Here is a 16,419-nt window from a genome sequence, read left to right on the forward strand (position 1 = left end):
TTTATGAATTTCATCTGACTTACCACCCTTTAGGACAGCATTTTTCTCGCAGTGCTTTGTTTTTGGCCAAAATAAAGGGTTCCGTGGTCAGCTGGCATGGGAAAGACTACATTCTTATGCATCCTTACTCTGTGCCCCCCATACCCTACCCCCAAAGTAGGTGAGGATTCTGGGGTCAGTTGCCAGGTTTCAAATTTTAGCTCTATCACTTAGTAGCTACTATTACTGCCACCTACTTACCTTAGTGATCTTTGGGGAAGTTACTTTCCTCTCTGAGCCTTTACTGTCTAGCTTGTAAACTCATGGAATAAAATGGCAATTACTTCTGTAGGAAGTTGTGAAGACTAAACAAAGTGATGCACATACAGTGACTCAGGTGGTGTTTGGCACGTGGAGAGCTTCCTTGAATGTCGTGGATCATACTGGCTATGACCCTTGTCATTGCCAGGACTGTACTAAATAAATAAATAACTCTCCATCGGTTATCTCTGGCGCTTGGCATTTCACTGCTCATTTCTAAACCTGAACATTTGCCGTGTGCTCCATTTTTCAATATTATACAAATGAGACTAGTTTTCACTAATATCCCGAGATAAACTGTATTTGAAATTTTGCTTATTTCTTCCTTTTGTTTTCTGCCACCAAGCCACTTTCCTATCTGGGGCAGAATATTTCTTTTGATAGTGATTTAATATTTTAAGCCTTTGTTGAAGAATGTTGTCTAAGATGTGTCGAAAGTCTAAATAAACATTATTTCCTGCCTCAGTTTATTTACCACTTCAAAAAATTTCAGGTGTTTTATATCTATTTCTCTTTATAGATACAGAATCTACCTATAGATATAGAATTAATACAGATATCTATAGATTCTATCACTTTACGGTGTTTCTTCCATTAGGTTATTTTTACTTCAGTGTCTGAGTCTATTCTTAATTAAAAATTCCATCAACCTACCCTATACTTCCAACAAATCCACAATGAATCTTATTTTATTGGGTCTTCTCCAGAGCCTTTGTAGGAGCCAAATTTGGGGCTATTTGGATGATTCTATCTAACTTTGCCTACAAATTCATAGTCGTCCTCAAGAGCATCCAGAACTCTGGTTGGATACCATTCCATCCTGGTGATTTATTTCACTTTTGTCAGTTAGGACGAGTACAACCCTTGCATTTTTCTTTCTTTACTTTAGCATAGTTGGACTGCTTCATAACAACATTTGTATCCAAATATCCTCTTCAGTAAAATATATCAGAATTTTGATTTATTCTCTTTTCTATCTTTTATTCATCCATGTACTCATGTTTGTAAGTCCAACTGATTCTTGGCTGGCTTTCTACCAATACTAAAAGAAAAAAACAACAACCGGAAAGTCCTTAAATTTTTTTTTTAGCATTCCTTTAACTCTACAAAGCGATTTATGAATTTCATCTGTCTTACCATCCTTTAGGACAACATTTTTCTCACAGACTTTTGTTTTTGGCCAAAATAAAGGGTTCCGTGGTGAGCTGGCATGGGAAAGACTACATTCTCATGCGTACTTACTCTGTGCCCCCCATACCCTACCCCCAAAGTAGGTTAGTGATTCATAATTCACAGTGGCATTTTGAAAGATTCTGAGATGTACTGCATAAAGAATCTAATAGATTAACTTTGACCTATTCCCCCCCCCCGCATAAACACCTATCATCATCCCATGAGCTAATGTTGGATAGGACACCTCTGTGACCTTTTGGTTTAGGAGTTTCCTTATTCTCTTTTGGTCAGTCTTTGTGTGTTTAGATGTACTTCTCTTTTTGTCTTTGCTTATTTATTTCATTGCTAGTTAGACTTGCTGGGTCTTTTTTCCTTTTGCATTCTCAATATTAATTTGAAAATTTTGTACTTGAACTTTCTGTAACACATCTTTGAAACGATTCCTTTCCTCTTTCTGTCATCTGGTCTCTGAGTGATTGTCTGTTTGTTTTCATGTTTCTTTAGAGTGTTAGCCCTGGATTGGGTCAGATAACTTATGGGGAGTACTTACAATGAGTTTTAGGTCTTGTACCTGTGAATATGTCTTTTTTCCATTTATGCTTTTCCCATACTTATTTTTTTGATAGGCTTCTGTGACCCAAGTTGAAATTTTATAATAATTTACTTTGAACAACAGAGTGATTTTTGTTATCTTTCTGTATTCTATATTGAAATGGTTATTTTCATACTTTTAATAAGAATGCTACTTTGGTACTACTGGTGGTTATAATGGTTTCAGCGGTTTTTTTAATTTACTTAATAGTTGATGTAAGATTTTTAAGCTTCATTGCTTGTGATAGGGAATTAGCAACTAAAATAGTATGTTAACATTTATCTTTTCCAGTGAACCTACTCAGAAATTCACTTTTCCTTCACAGAATTTGTAACAGAACTTCATATTGCCTTGCAGTGCTTACTGCATACAAGCTATGCTCTTGTTTCTGCTTGCAGGCTCTTGCCAGATGTCATTTTGTCAATGACACCCATTCCTACCACTGCATTTGAAGTTGCAGACCTCCTTCCCCACACTACCTGTTCCCCTCTCTACTTCATTTTTGTCTTTTGTGTTGATCAATATGTAACAAACTATGCATTTTATTTATTCATTGTGTTTGTTCTCCTTTAATACAAGGTGAACTCCCTGAGGGCAAGTGTTTTCATCTGTTTGGTCACTGCTTTACCTCTACTGTCTAGAACAGTGTGACACATTATGGATGCAGAGTAAGTTTTTTATTGAAGTACAGTTGATTTACAATGTTAATTTCTGCTGTACAGCAAAGAGACTCAGTTCCGTATATATGCATTCTTTCTCATACTTTTCCATTATGGTTTATCACAGGATATTGAATTTAGTTCCCTGTGCTGTATAGTAGGACCTTGTTGTTTATCCATCCTATATGTAATAGTTTGCGTCTGCTAACCCCAAACTCTCAATCCATCTGTCCCCCACTGAATTCTTGATCTAAAAAAAATTTAATCTCAGGAGATGTAGAAAATGCATTCCATAACATTCAGTATCTATTCATGATACAAAATGAACAGACTATCATTAGAAGGTATAAATATTCAGCAGATGTGATATTTAATGGTGAAACATTGAAAACATTCTTTTTTAATATTGGGAACAAGATAAGACACCTTTCACCAACAAGATAAGATAATCCTTCTTTGCAGCATTATATAGGAAGTCTTACACAGGAAGAAAAAGAAGAATTCTTAGCATTGGAGAAGAAGAAACTGCTATCACTAGTCATTGAGGATATCTTGTCCCTGTAGAAAAACCAAAAGAATCCACAGATGAGGTATTCGAATGAATAAAAGTGGTTAGCAAGTATACTGCAAACAAAATCAATATACAAAATCAATTGCATTTCTGTACTCTGCTACAACTATTTAGAAAAGGCAATGAGATACCACTTATAATATTATCACAATTATAAAGTACCTAGGAATAACTCTAGCAAGAATAGGCAACAACTATATGGAGAAAATTATAGAACAAAGACACCTAAGAAAAACTAAAGGAATGGAGAAATAAATCTTATTTCAATAGAAAATTTCAATCTACAGAAGATGTGATTCTCCCCAAATTGTTTTAGAGATTTTAGGAAACTAAAATGAATTTCCTTCACCTCCCTCCCCCACATAGAACATGCGAGCTGATTCTTAACAGCAAATGGAAGAGTGAATTGGGGATTTTTGACCTACTAGATATTAAGACTCGCTATTATAAAACTCTACCAATTAAGACAGCATGGTACTGAGCAGAAATAAAAATAGATGATTGGAAGAGATTAGAGAAGCCAGGAGCACAGCCGTACATTTATGGTAAAGAGGAATATATAAATATATATGTGTATGTTTTGGGGGTCAACTTTTAAGTTCTCTTAGCAAATTATAGTTATACATTGCAGTGTTATCAACTAGTCACCATGCTATACATTAGAACCTCAGAACTTATTCATCTTATAGCTTAAAGTTTGTAGACTTTATTTTTTTAGAGCAGTTTTATGTTCACAACACCATTGAGTGAAAGGTACAGGGATTTCCCATGTACCCCCTGTTCCCACATATGTATAGCCTCCACCATTATCAACTACTCAGCAGAGAAGTATATTTGTTACAACTGATGAATCTACATTTACACTTCATTAGCACCCAAAGTCCATAGTTTACATTAGGATTCACGCTTGGTGTTGTATGTTCTATGGGTTTTGACTAATGACATTATCCACCATTATGGTATCACTTAGTTGGAATCAAAGAGTATGTAGCCTTTCAGATTGGCTTCTTTCACTTAGTAATAAGCATTTAAAGTTCTTGCATATCTTTTCATGGGTTGATGGCTTATTTCTTTTTAGTGCTGAATAATATTCCATTATCTGGATGCACCAGTTTGTTTACCCATTCATCTACCGAAGGGCATCTTGGTGGCTTCCAAGTTTTGGCAATTATGAATAAAGCTGCTATGAAACATCTGTGTCCAGGTTTTTTATGTGGACATAATTTTTCAACTCCTTTGTGTAAATACCAAGGAGTCCGATTGCTGGATCGTATAGTAAGAGTATGTTTAGTTTTGTAAGACACTGCCAAACTCTCTTCCAGAATGGCTGTACTATTTTGCATTCCCACCAGCAATGAACGAGCGTTCCTATTACTTCACATTCTTGCAAGTATTTGGGGCTGTCAGTGTTTGGATTTTCATTTTTCTAATAGGTAGGAGCATTGTCTTTAATTGGCGGGGGGTGGGGGGGGAATAAAGGAAGTAACTCAGATATTCATTAATATCACTAGAATGATCTTGATTAAGCATGGTCAGTCCCTGAACTAGTGTCCTCCCGGACTGGGGAGTGCAGCGCGGGGCGGGGACTCGCAGAGAGGAGAACAGCGCATCAACCCCAGCGGGAGGCGCGCAGGTCTCGGGATGCGGAAGGCGGGCCGGCGCCGCGCTCCTCTCCGCCCCCGCGAGCGAGACGGTCACGTGCAGCGGAGGGGCTGACCTCCGCGGGCGGGCCTGGGAGGGGCGCCGCGCCGGTGGTTCAGGGTCGCCCGAGGCTAGGCGCGAGGCAGGCACTTGCGCAGCGCGGGGCGGAGTGCGAGCCGGGGCCGGAACCGCCGCGGGTGGGGAAGGGCGGGGAGGAGCCTGGGAGCGCGCCGGCCCCCGCAGGGGGAGGGGTGGGGCGGAGCCGCGGCGCGCGCGCCCGTCGGAGGGGGAGGGACAGAGCAGCCATTGGGCGCGCTCAGGGTGGCCGCTGCGAGTGTGGGGCGAGCGTGGACCGCGGCGCGGCGGTGCGACTCCTTCCCCGGCCCTTCTCCCCGCCCCAGGCGAGGGCACCGTGTGGCGGCGGCGGGGCCAGCGAGGCCGGAGGAGGCGGCTGTGCCCGGGCATGGTGGTCTGGGGCAACGCGGAAGGTGAGCGGCCCCCGGGCCGGCGGCGGGGGTGGGGGCGGGGTGGGACTGGCCTCGCGTCGCCGGGCGGCGGCCCAAGCGCGGGCGGCCTGAGGCGGGGCGGGGGCGGCGCGCCGGCCCGGCCCCCGCGGCCCTTGGTCTCGCGGCCTGGGCGGCCCGCGAGAAAAAAAAAAAGAACTTAAAAATTGAGAGTTGCATGTATAATAAAATGGCATGAAACTATACACAAGCATTGTCCCAAAACCAGTTTGCTGGTTTTGATACTGTAATATAGTTAGGTAAGATGTAACCATTGGAGGAAACTGGATGAAGCATACATAGGACTTCTGTGTACTATTTTTGCAACTTCTTTTTTACCTCTGATTTTTTCAAAATGAAAAAAAAAGTCAACAATTTTAGTGCTGTTTTCTTGTAGATGAAATAGTGTCCCGCCATGAAAGCAATGAATTACTGATAAAAACCGAGGGCTACATCTCAAAAACATCATATTGAATAAAAAAGCAAATAGCATAAAAAGATATAGTATAAAGCTCAGAACATACACCCTAAACAATATGTTATTTAGAGATACAGCTATGAGAAAACTAACAAGAAAAGCAAGTGGATGATGAGACACAAACTTGAAGATAATGTTTATCTCAAAGGACTAACGGAGGGTATGTGACCAAGAAAAGGGATTCAGGGTCCTCAAAGGTGATTGTAATGTTCTTTTCCTTAAATTTTTATTAATCACTATTTTATAACAACTCTGAAGTCTTAAAAATGTATAAACCTGATCTTTAGCATTTAATAATCACCTTTATTGAAAAGAGTAAAATTAAGTGAAAGGTGAATAAAATTCAGCAACATTAAACATGTTTGATAGAGCATATAATTATAAGAGCATCTAAGAGAAGATTGGGTTCTAGTTTAAATTCTGGTCTGACTAATTTGGGGTTAGTAGGTTTTGGTCAGTGGTTTTTGAAGGGCGGTCTCTGGGCCAGCAGCATTAGTACCACTTAGATATTTGTTAGAAACGTAAATTCTCAGACCTTACCCCAGACCTACGCTCTTGGGGAAGAGCCCGGCACTCTCTATTTTAACACAAACCCTCCAGGAGGTTCTGATGTGCACAGACTTTTGAGAGTCACCAGGAAGTTCAACTTTCTCACCCATAAAATTAGAAGCTAAAACTAGATCAGTGTTTCCCAAAGTGTGGTAGATGTAGTACTGATCATGTGCAAGATGTTTTTAAGTGATAGACACATCACCATTTAAAATTTTATTTATTGTAATGTTTGTTAGACTAGTACAGATAGCTTACCAAACCCCTAAGGTCACTGATGTTGTGTCATACATTGCTAAGTTTAAAAAAAAAAAAAAAAAGGAAAGGAATCAACTTAATGTAAATATAAATAATAAGGCAAAATAGTAAGGTATGTATAGCAGAAAGTAACACAGCATTGTAAATCAACTATACTCCAATAAAAATTTAAAAAGTAAGGTGATATGAGAATATCACAAAATTCCTGGGGTTAGTTCTTAGATACTAAAGTTTCGGTAGTCCTGAAGAGGATCAATCTTGAAAATATTTTCCATTCTAAAATTCTGAGACTTCATATGCTTGCTTTTCTTACAGATCTGCCTCCTTAATTTTGCTTTTTAAAATTCAAGCTAATACGTTAAAAGTTTAGTCCACACAGCTTGTGTTGGGAGAGGAATGGCCTGTTACTGTGCTTTTGTATTGGGGGATACTTATCTGAGATTGAAAATTTAACCATAGTTAATGGAAAGTGTGGATAATGCACATGCGAATCATTAAAATTAAATATATTAAGGAGAAATCTGTTTTGAAAACATGATTTAATTTTAGAAGCACTTTCTTTCACTACGTGTAGTATTTATAGTGGAATAGGCAGGTGGTTTTATGTAAGGAAATGAAATGAGGTTTGTGGACAGTAAGAAACATATTTTGATAATTAGGGATTTAGACTTTGAAAAGTCTATACAAGTTATAAACACCTACAACATGACCGGCCCTTTTGTTAAAAAGTAAATTTATTTATTTATTTATTTTTGGCTGCGTTGGGTCTTTGTTGCTGTGCGTGGGCTTTCTCTAGTTGCGGCGAGCGGGGACTACTCTTCATTGCGGTGCGTGGGCTCTAGGCGCGCGGGCTTCAGTAGTTGTGGCACTTGGGCTCAGTAGTTGTGGCTCGTGGGCTTAGTTGCTCCGCAGCATGTGAGATCTTCCTGGACCAGGGCTCGAACCCGTGTCCCCTGCATTGGCAAGTGGATTCTATACCACTGCGCCACCAGGAACGCCCATGACTGGCCTTTTTAACTGGCATTTTAAATAGCTTTTTTGAGATGTAGTTCACATACAGTTCACCCACTTAAAGTGTACAATTCAGAGGTTGTGTATAGCCAGAGAGTTGTGCAGCCATCACGGTGCACAATTCTAGAACATTTCATTACCCCAGAAAGCAACCCTATATCCATTAGCAATTATTCTCCATTCCCTCTACACTCTCAACCCTAGGCAACCACTTATCTACATCTTATTTCTATGGATTTGCCTATTCTGGGCATTTCATATCAATAGAATTTATATTTCATATAAACATAATGATATGTAGCCTCCTGTGACTGGCTTCCTTAATATAATATTTTCAAGGTTCATCCGTATTGTAGCATGTATCAGTACTTTATTCCTTCTTATTGCTGAATAATATTCTGTTCTATTGATATTATATGTCACTTGATGGACATTTGGGTTGTTTGCACTTCTTGTCTTTTATGAATAATGTTGCATGTATGAACATTCATGTTCAAGGGTTTGTGTGAAAGTATGTTTTAATTTCTGTTTTATACCTCGGAGTGGGATTTCTGGGTCAGATGATGACTGTGTTTAACATTGTAAGGAACTGACTGGATCTAAAATGCATTCTCATTTAAAGCAAAATTACAAGTTTGCTGAAAACTTAAATACATTTCTGTTCTAATTTATAATAAGGTACCAATTTTGTTTGTCAATGGTTTTATTACAGACTATCTCTCTAAAATGATATTTGGCAAAAATCATCATTAAAATACATGTTTTTGAAAACAGCAGCTTACAAACGGCTGTTCTACATCACAGTTTATCATCATTTATCAAAATTGTCACATCTTCTGTGACATGGTTCTTTCTCTGCATATTTTATCGCTGCCTGTGTCATTTAGCATTTAGGGGAAAAAAATGTCATGGAATCTGCTTCCTGAGCTGATGATTGAATTCAGATTGTTTTGGTTGACTTTTACAAATAAATTACATGTTAAGAAACTGATGGTAGTTTTTTTTCTAAAATTCTCGTTTCAGCAATAATAAAAATCATACTTCTAAAATAAAAACATAACATTTTGTAGTCTAGCTGCATCTGACCCTTGATATTTCGCTGTGTTGCCCTATTAATATTTTGAAGTTATAAGGAGAGATACTATTTTGTGTAATGAGAATTTATGTTCAGTAAATTGTTAATATTTGACTTTGTCTTACTTTCTTCTAATGCTTTCCTAAAGGCTTATGTACTAAATTAGCTACCTTTGGATTTCTTTTTAGGAAAGGTGTTCCAGATATTTCTTTTTCATACCTACTTGTGAAATGAGGTTTTTAGCACCTCCTTGTTATGAAGGAATACTTCTGAAAAAAATAAGATAAACAACTAAATGCAGTGAATAACTGAAGTAATAGAGAAGTGGTAGTGTAGAAAAAAGATGCTCCTCAGGGAAGAGAAAGAAAAAATACCAGTTGGACTTGAATGGATAAGATTTATTTAAAGCCTTTCATTGCTGCATGGAGGATAAACAAAAAGAGTAGTAAGGCAGCATGAGGCATTCAGTGTCCTTGTAAAGAAGACAAGAAATATCCTTAATCTCTGAATCTATAACTATAAGATTCTACACATAGATCAGCTAAAATCATCCTTTGTTTTATTTCTAGTAGGGATAAGCTGTTGTATGCACAATATTGTAATGGATGTTTGTAGTGAAGACTTGAAGCATTTGGATCATTTGGGAAGTAGACTCAGACAGGGTTTAGTGTGTAGAATACTTGTAAGCATGTGCCCTTGGGAACAACATAGTGGGAGGGAGGCAGAGGCGTCAGGATTGGGCAGAAGCTTACGTCAAAGTGTCTCCTTGGCCAGCCTTCCAAGAGAGGTTTGTTGATAGCTTGGCTGTGGGGTATGACAGAAAGAGGTGTCAGGATGATTTCAAGGATTTCAGCCTAACTAACTAGAAGGACGAAGTTGTCATCAAGTTCATCCTTTGAAAGGAGGTTTGGTGGAGAAGATCTGGAGTTAGTTGGGCCTGTTAAACGTTCGAGATCTGTAAAACATCTATTGGCAGAGGATGAGTTGGTGAGTCCATATGTGAAACTGGAGCCCAGGAAAGAGGTCTGCAGTATATATAAATATGGGGGTGGTCAGCATAGGATAGATGCTAATTAGACCAGGAGACTAGCTGAGACCACCAAGTGAGCATGTGTAGACTGACTTGAGGATGAGACAGGGCTGAGTCCTGGGACACTTCAGCGCTTAGAAATTGGGGCAAATAGGGGAAACCAGCGGAGGAGACTGGGATGGAGCCCCAGGACCCAGCACACTGCTTAACAGCAGTGGGTAGTAGATGTTTATTTAGTGGATAAATGTCCAAAGGGGAGGGAAAATAACATGGGACAGTGATGAATTTTATTTCTCCAGGTAGAATAAATTAAAAGGTGAAAAATAGGATCAACTGTTATCTATCTCATCGGTGAATGGGTGGGGAGTGAGTCATGGAAATTAGAATAAAAATAGATGTGTTCTTTTCTATAAAAATAGATGTGTATACATATAAAATAGGAACCGTTCCTTTTAATAAACTGAAGTATTTTTAATGCAGTTACTTTCTTTTAATCTTTATGGTACCTATTGTGCTTGTGTGTGGCTAATTCTTCGAGAAACTGTATAAAAATGTCCCCTGTGTATAGAGATGAATCCAGTTCTTCAGATTGATTATTTCTGTTGTTTGTGAATATGCTTTAAAGTAGCACATTAAGTAGTTGAAACTCATTTGAGAAATTATCCTATATTTGTATCTCTCTTCTTTGTACTAAATGACAGAAGAATTTCATTTATATATTTGCTACCATATATTTGATAATTTACAGTAGAATTTTCAGTGTTCTTCATGGTTAAAATTGGTACTAAAGGTGATTTGGAAATTGTGTTGAGCATGTATCTTGCTAAACTATAGAAGACAGACATTTTCTTCAAGGATTTTATATTCTAGGTGAAAAAGTTAAAACATTTATGGAAAGGTACATAAACAATTTTCTTGGGAAAATATACAGTTATGTCATTGAAACTCTGAGTCCTGTCTTACACTGAGCGGGACATTTATTAAAGAATAGACTGAAAGCAGAAATATCTGTAAGCTTGAATTTTGACAGAATGAAAGAAGAATACAAAAATCAAGCTCACAAACTCAGCTGCCTTGATGTGGATGAAGCTTCTGTAAACAGACAGCTACTGTCCTTGAATAATAGTTCACATATCTTTTAAAGTGAATTAAGCTTTGGTTGTATTGGACCTGACCTGTCGGTGAGAAGGAGATGGCTGAGTCCAGGGAGGCGTGTGAGCTTTCTCAAGACAGACTAGAGTCGCTGGTGACTGAGACAAGTAGTGAAGCGTTATTTCAAGGGTTGAAATGTGAATAGGAACCAGTGATTTAACAATGCTCATCTCTAACTTTAAGCCTTTCCTTGAGCCAGAAACCTTGGTTTTTTATGAGAGTTTGAGATTCCCTGAAGATACAACCTAGATTGGACAGTTACCCGGATCTATTATACATTTAAGCTCAGGAAAGTTATGTGAACTGTGTTACTGCTTCTTGTTTTTGTGAATTTTTGGTCCAGGCTTTCAGAAAGACCTGAGCTGAACTCTAGGACAAAGCTTGTGGTGACCACCATTGCTGTTTCAAGCCACTGTCCTCTGTGTTTCTTTCTGTCATTCAGGAATTTTGTTGTCATAGCTCCTCTATGACTGACGTGTGTGTGTGTGTGTGTGTGTGTGTGTGTGTGTGTGTGTGTGTGTGTGTAGGGGGTGTCCTTCATTTGTAAATTCTGTAATCTTTGGACCTTGGATGGAGATGGTAAATACAGAAGTCTTAGAATAGAATTGGTCCCAAACTATTTTGAGAGAAAACACAAAGCATATTAAAACTTACATTTTCAATTAAAGCATAGGGAAACCATTCACAAAAAGGGTGCAGAAGTTGATGCTGTTGTTTATTGTGTTATATGCTGGTTATAGACCTTCATTTTACGGTTATTTCTCTGAAATGCAGTAAAAAAAACAAAACCAAAAAACAATGCCTAGCACCATAGCAGCCCGTATGAAATGAGGCATATGCTGTTTCTAAGACTCACAGCATGTTTTTCTGATACTGTGTTTGCCCATAAACATGTTGATGGTAGGTGCTGTCTGAGGCAGGGGCGGTTTTCCTATGGAAATCCTCTCTTGAACATACTGGTTTCTGATTCCCCTTGAGGAAGAACGAAGCTCCTTTTTGCTTCCTTAGCAAATTTGATACTTCAAGTATTAATAACATAGCCAGTGGTTGATATGTATCTTGATGACTTACAGGTCATCATAATGGCTGCTCTGTCATAAGTTACTGTGGTTTCAGAGTACGTTAGAACTCTACGCAGCGTTTTGAGGTGGGAGGGAGCTGAGGTGTAATGAAAGAGAAATTCCCTGCACAGCAGTGGTGATGCCTTAATGATAAAATCATCTTGCTCGGTCTCAAAATCACTGGGTCTGCCAGCAACAGCATTAGATGTGAAGTCTGACCTGGGCTTACAGTTTGATTTTGCCATTAAAAGCGTTATGACTTTGCCCTCAACACTTCTGCGAGTCTAGAGGAATGTTAATTACTAAATTAAAACAAATTTATGAGATCCTTTTGATGGAGTAGAGTGTAATATCTGCTGAGTGCCCCAATGTACGTTGAGCCCTTTAGAGGAGAAGACTTATGAGTGGTAAAGAGTAGGCTGCTTTTGGAGAAGGAAGCATGAGGTGAGATGGCAAATTTGGGAATACGTTTTCTAAGGAAGGCCTTGGAGGAGGCCATCATTCTGTAAACCTGAACTTGAGATACAGCAGTGTCAGTTTTGGGGATAGGAGGTCTCTGGGGCATTTATGATTGGGAGTGTGTGAAAATACTGATTCAGAGCCAGGAGACCCTGTGACATTGGCTGCATCTAACCGAGGTCTTTCTCATTTAGGGCCCCAGACTAGGGAAGCTACAGTTATCTTCTGAAAGATAGTAAAAAAGATGATCTTGCTGCTCTTAAAGTGAAAGAATCCAAATTTTGGTGAAGAAATGTTTTAGGGACAGGATTGCCCCCATGTTTTTAATATCACTCTTGACTGATTGTTTATTTCGCTTCTTATTTGGGGAAAAGTATATGGAAGTTTAGGTTGGGAAAACTACTTGGAAGAGTTTCTTTTTTTTTTTTAAGTCCTTCAATCAGTTATTTATTTATTTATTTATTTATTTATTTATTTATTTATTTATGGCTGTGTTGGGTCTTCGTTTCTGTGCGAGGGCTTTCTCTAGTTGCGGCAAGCGGGGGCCACTCCTCATCGCGGTGCGCGGGCCTTACACTATCGCGGCCTCTCTTGTTGCGGAGAACAGGCTCCAGACGAACAGGCTCCAGACGCGCAGGCTCGGTAATTGTGGCTCACAGGCCCAGTTGCTCCATGGCATGTGGGATCTTCCCAGACCAGGGCTCGAACCCGCGTCCCCTGCATTAGCAGGCAGATTCTCAACCACTGCGCCACCAGGGAAGCCCGGAAGAGTTTCTTAAGAATAACCTCATTAAAAAAAAAAAGAAAAAAAAAAAAAAAGAATAACCTCATTAGATAGTTCGTGTGTAGATGTGAGAATAAAGTTTTCTTATAAACAAATGATTTTTTTTATGGTTCAAATATTTTATTTTCTTTAAAGATAGGAGTAGATTTTATAGTTTGAGACTCTTGCTATTATTTAAGCAATAACCAATAAATAAATGTGAGTAAGTAGCAATTATTTAGGAAGAATGATATAATGATGAACTATTGGAAAATATAACAACTATAGATAGCATTGTGGAATTGGAAGGGCCTTATCACCTGATTGTATAGACAGTTTATCTCATTATTCAGCCTCCTCACTGTAAAATGGTAAAAATATTAGTTGATCCAGAGTTATTTTAAGGAGTAAAAGAGAATTTATTCATTCAACAATTATTTATTAAGTGCTTACTAGATGCTGAGGCACATGCAGGTTCAGAGGATGCGTCTGTGTATTAGAAAGAAGAAAATCCTGGCCTTCATGGATTTTACCGACTAAGAGGCAAGAGGCTTTACCCAGTGATGACAAACGAGATGAGGGCTTCCAGTGTGCTCCCTGCAATGGTGTTTTAGACTGAACACAGTGCCTGATAGTTGCGGTAGAAGAAGACTAGCACCAATGTGTCTTGGATGCAAAGTACACCCATTATCTCATTTAAGTCTAACACCAGTTCTATAAACTAGGTCTAGTTTCCCCCCTTTTACAGCTGAGCAATGTTGTGTTCTTTTAGGTCTGTGATCAAATCATGGTTATTAAATAAATTAATGAGTAAACTTAGACCTAAAGTGTGGTCCAAGGTCTTCAGCCAGATAGTGGCAGAGCTGGCACTAGAACTGGTTTTGACTCAAGCTCAGGGCTCCTTTCATTGTACCGCATTGCCCCTCAGAGCGTGCATGGGCAAATAATCGTATGTACCATGGTAGATAGGAAGAGTGCACAGTTTCAGAGATCCCATACTTGCCAATACGAAAATCATTTCACACAGTACAAATAATAACAGTGAAATCAGGGCTGCTAGCATCCTCAGTTTTAATTCCCATCGCTAGTTATATTCAATTATCCAGTGAGATGGACTTTGAGCTGTGGATTTAGTGTATTAAGTAATAGGATCCAACTCTAAGTTTTCTCTGGCAAGCTATTGGCTGTGAAGTAAATTCAAGGCTATTCATCCAAAATGTAAGGTGTCCTGAAGTAGATGTATATGTCATCTTGTCTAATGCGTGGGTTGTGTGAGAGATTTTTCTTTCCAAATTGAGTCATTGGAGACCATTGCTCCTATTACTGCCTTTGAAGTCCTGCAGCTGGTGAACCTTTGGTAGTTGAGATTTCTTTCTCAAAAAACAAAAAACAAAAACATGTATTATAAGTACTTGTAGTCTAGTTGTGTGTGGGTTACGTGTCTTAATTAGTAAAGTTCTAGTGAATGTCTTGGGATTTTATAAAAACTTCAGTAATAACTAAAAATGAACATTTCTGATCCTTTCTCGTGACCCCATAATCAAATCCAAGTCAGTTTCTACTCTCTGCCTGCTATCCTCCAACTCTGAACCATCTTGAAAATACTTGTTTTTTCTAAACATTGTTAGTTTAGGGAGTTACTTGGAGTGAGAGAGTCTCTTTCCTTTGGCTTCCTTTGGGTCAGCAAAGCAGAGGAGTTAGTTTTGGAGGGTTCTCCTTCTATGCATCATCAATTTCAGTCCTTGGCAACGTCTCTAGTCCCAAAGAAATGATGTGGGACTCCCCACGTCTTCCAGAATTTTTAGAAGGCATGTGATGTATTAACAGTACCTGTGTCTCTTCTGTAATTCATTTGGGCTCTGCAAAATGCCAAAGTGTATCTAATAGAGCAGTACAAGACGTGTGCCTATTTTCTTAAAAGTCAACCTTAATTTCGTGTCACTCCAGTCTGCCGCTGGTCTACCCAATAATTAGGATTTTAAGGCTTATGAATAGTTAGGGGCGCTCCTAGTCCAGAAAGGAGATGCAACTGAAAATATGACATATATTGGCACTACCACTGCAGTGCTTTGGGTTTAAATATTCATCAGACGAAACTAAACTCTATGAAATGAATGCCAGGATAGACCAGTCTCATCCTGATTTCCTGTCTGGAGTCTATTGCTATAAAAGGTGTATATGTTTGTAATTCCTGCCCCTAATATTCCCTTGCTTCTGTAGAGCAGTGTTGCTTTCCCAAGCACTTAAATATGTTTGATTTTACCCTTGCACCTGTCTTTTAAGGCAGACAAACTCAAGTTGACACACACAGTTTTTTCTCATGACAAGGACCAGTTGTGATTTATGGCCATTTACAGGATGTCAGTGATGTGGAGAGGGTACATTTTGAGCGAAGAAGGCTATATATGTATATCCTTTCACTTGGCAATAAAGAACATGGTAAAAAACTGTTTTCTTCTCAGTGAAGAGCCCTTAGGCTAACTTCCTATAATGTTCACCTAATGTGTTACTATGTTCAAGTCACCTTAACAAATATTTCTTGAGTGCCTGCCTCCTGCAAGGTATTCCACTGGCTGAAGTGAAAGTTTCTGTGAGAAGCCTGATGTATAGAATTTGGAAGTAAAAAAATGCAGCGTTAGTGTGGGTCTTTACTGCTTTAGTTGAAAAGAAAGTGTTATGAGGTAACCTGTCTTTTCCTTTATGAATTTGGCTTGTTTAGCAAGAAACGTATTAACCAAAGATGAAAGGTAGATTCAGGAACATTTATTCACTTTTGAGTGTAAACTTTTATTTTCACCAGAAATTCCTAAACACCTTGATTATAATAAAGTACAACCCTGATTTTGGCTTTTAGGGCCAAGGATAAAAGATTTGTAGACTTACTGAAGAGTAGATTCTGTGAAAGCACAGACTCCTGATAAACGCTGAGTGCCCTGTAGTCCTCTAGATCAGCGGTCCCTAACCTTTTTGGCACCAGGGACCAGTTTCGTGGAAGACAGTTTTTCCACGGACGGGGGATTGGGGGTATGGTTCAGCTGGTAATGTGAGTGATGGGAAGCGGCAGATGAAGCTTCGCTGGCTCCCCGCCACTCACCTCTTGCTGTGCGGCCAGGTTCCTGGGGGGTTGGGGACCCCTGCTCTAAA

General features: G+C 39.1%; 1 long non-coding RNA gene across 4 annotated transcripts in view; it reads left to right on the forward strand.

Annotated features, from left to right (window-relative positions):
• Positions 1–5,203: 5,203 nt before the first annotated feature.
• Positions 5,204–16,419, forward strand: part of LOC137758394 (uncharacterized) — a 42,992-nt gene continuing 31,776 nt past the window's right edge. For 3 of the 4 annotated variants that reach the window (XR_011072947.1, XR_011072948.1, XR_011072949.1), the window contains exon 1: positions 5,204–5,424. This is a non-coding gene — a long non-coding RNA (uncharacterized lncRNA). The remainder of the gene's footprint in view (positions 5,425–16,419) is intronic. The other variant, XR_011072946.1, reaches the window with a different exon arrangement.

Source organism: Eschrichtius robustus, unplaced genomic scaffold (genome assembly GCF_028021215.1).
Source record: "Eschrichtius robustus isolate mEscRob2 unplaced genomic scaffold, mEscRob2.pri scaffold_819, whole genome shotgun sequence".
NCBI lineage: Eukaryota > Metazoa > Chordata > Mammalia > Artiodactyla > Eschrichtiidae > Eschrichtius > Eschrichtius robustus.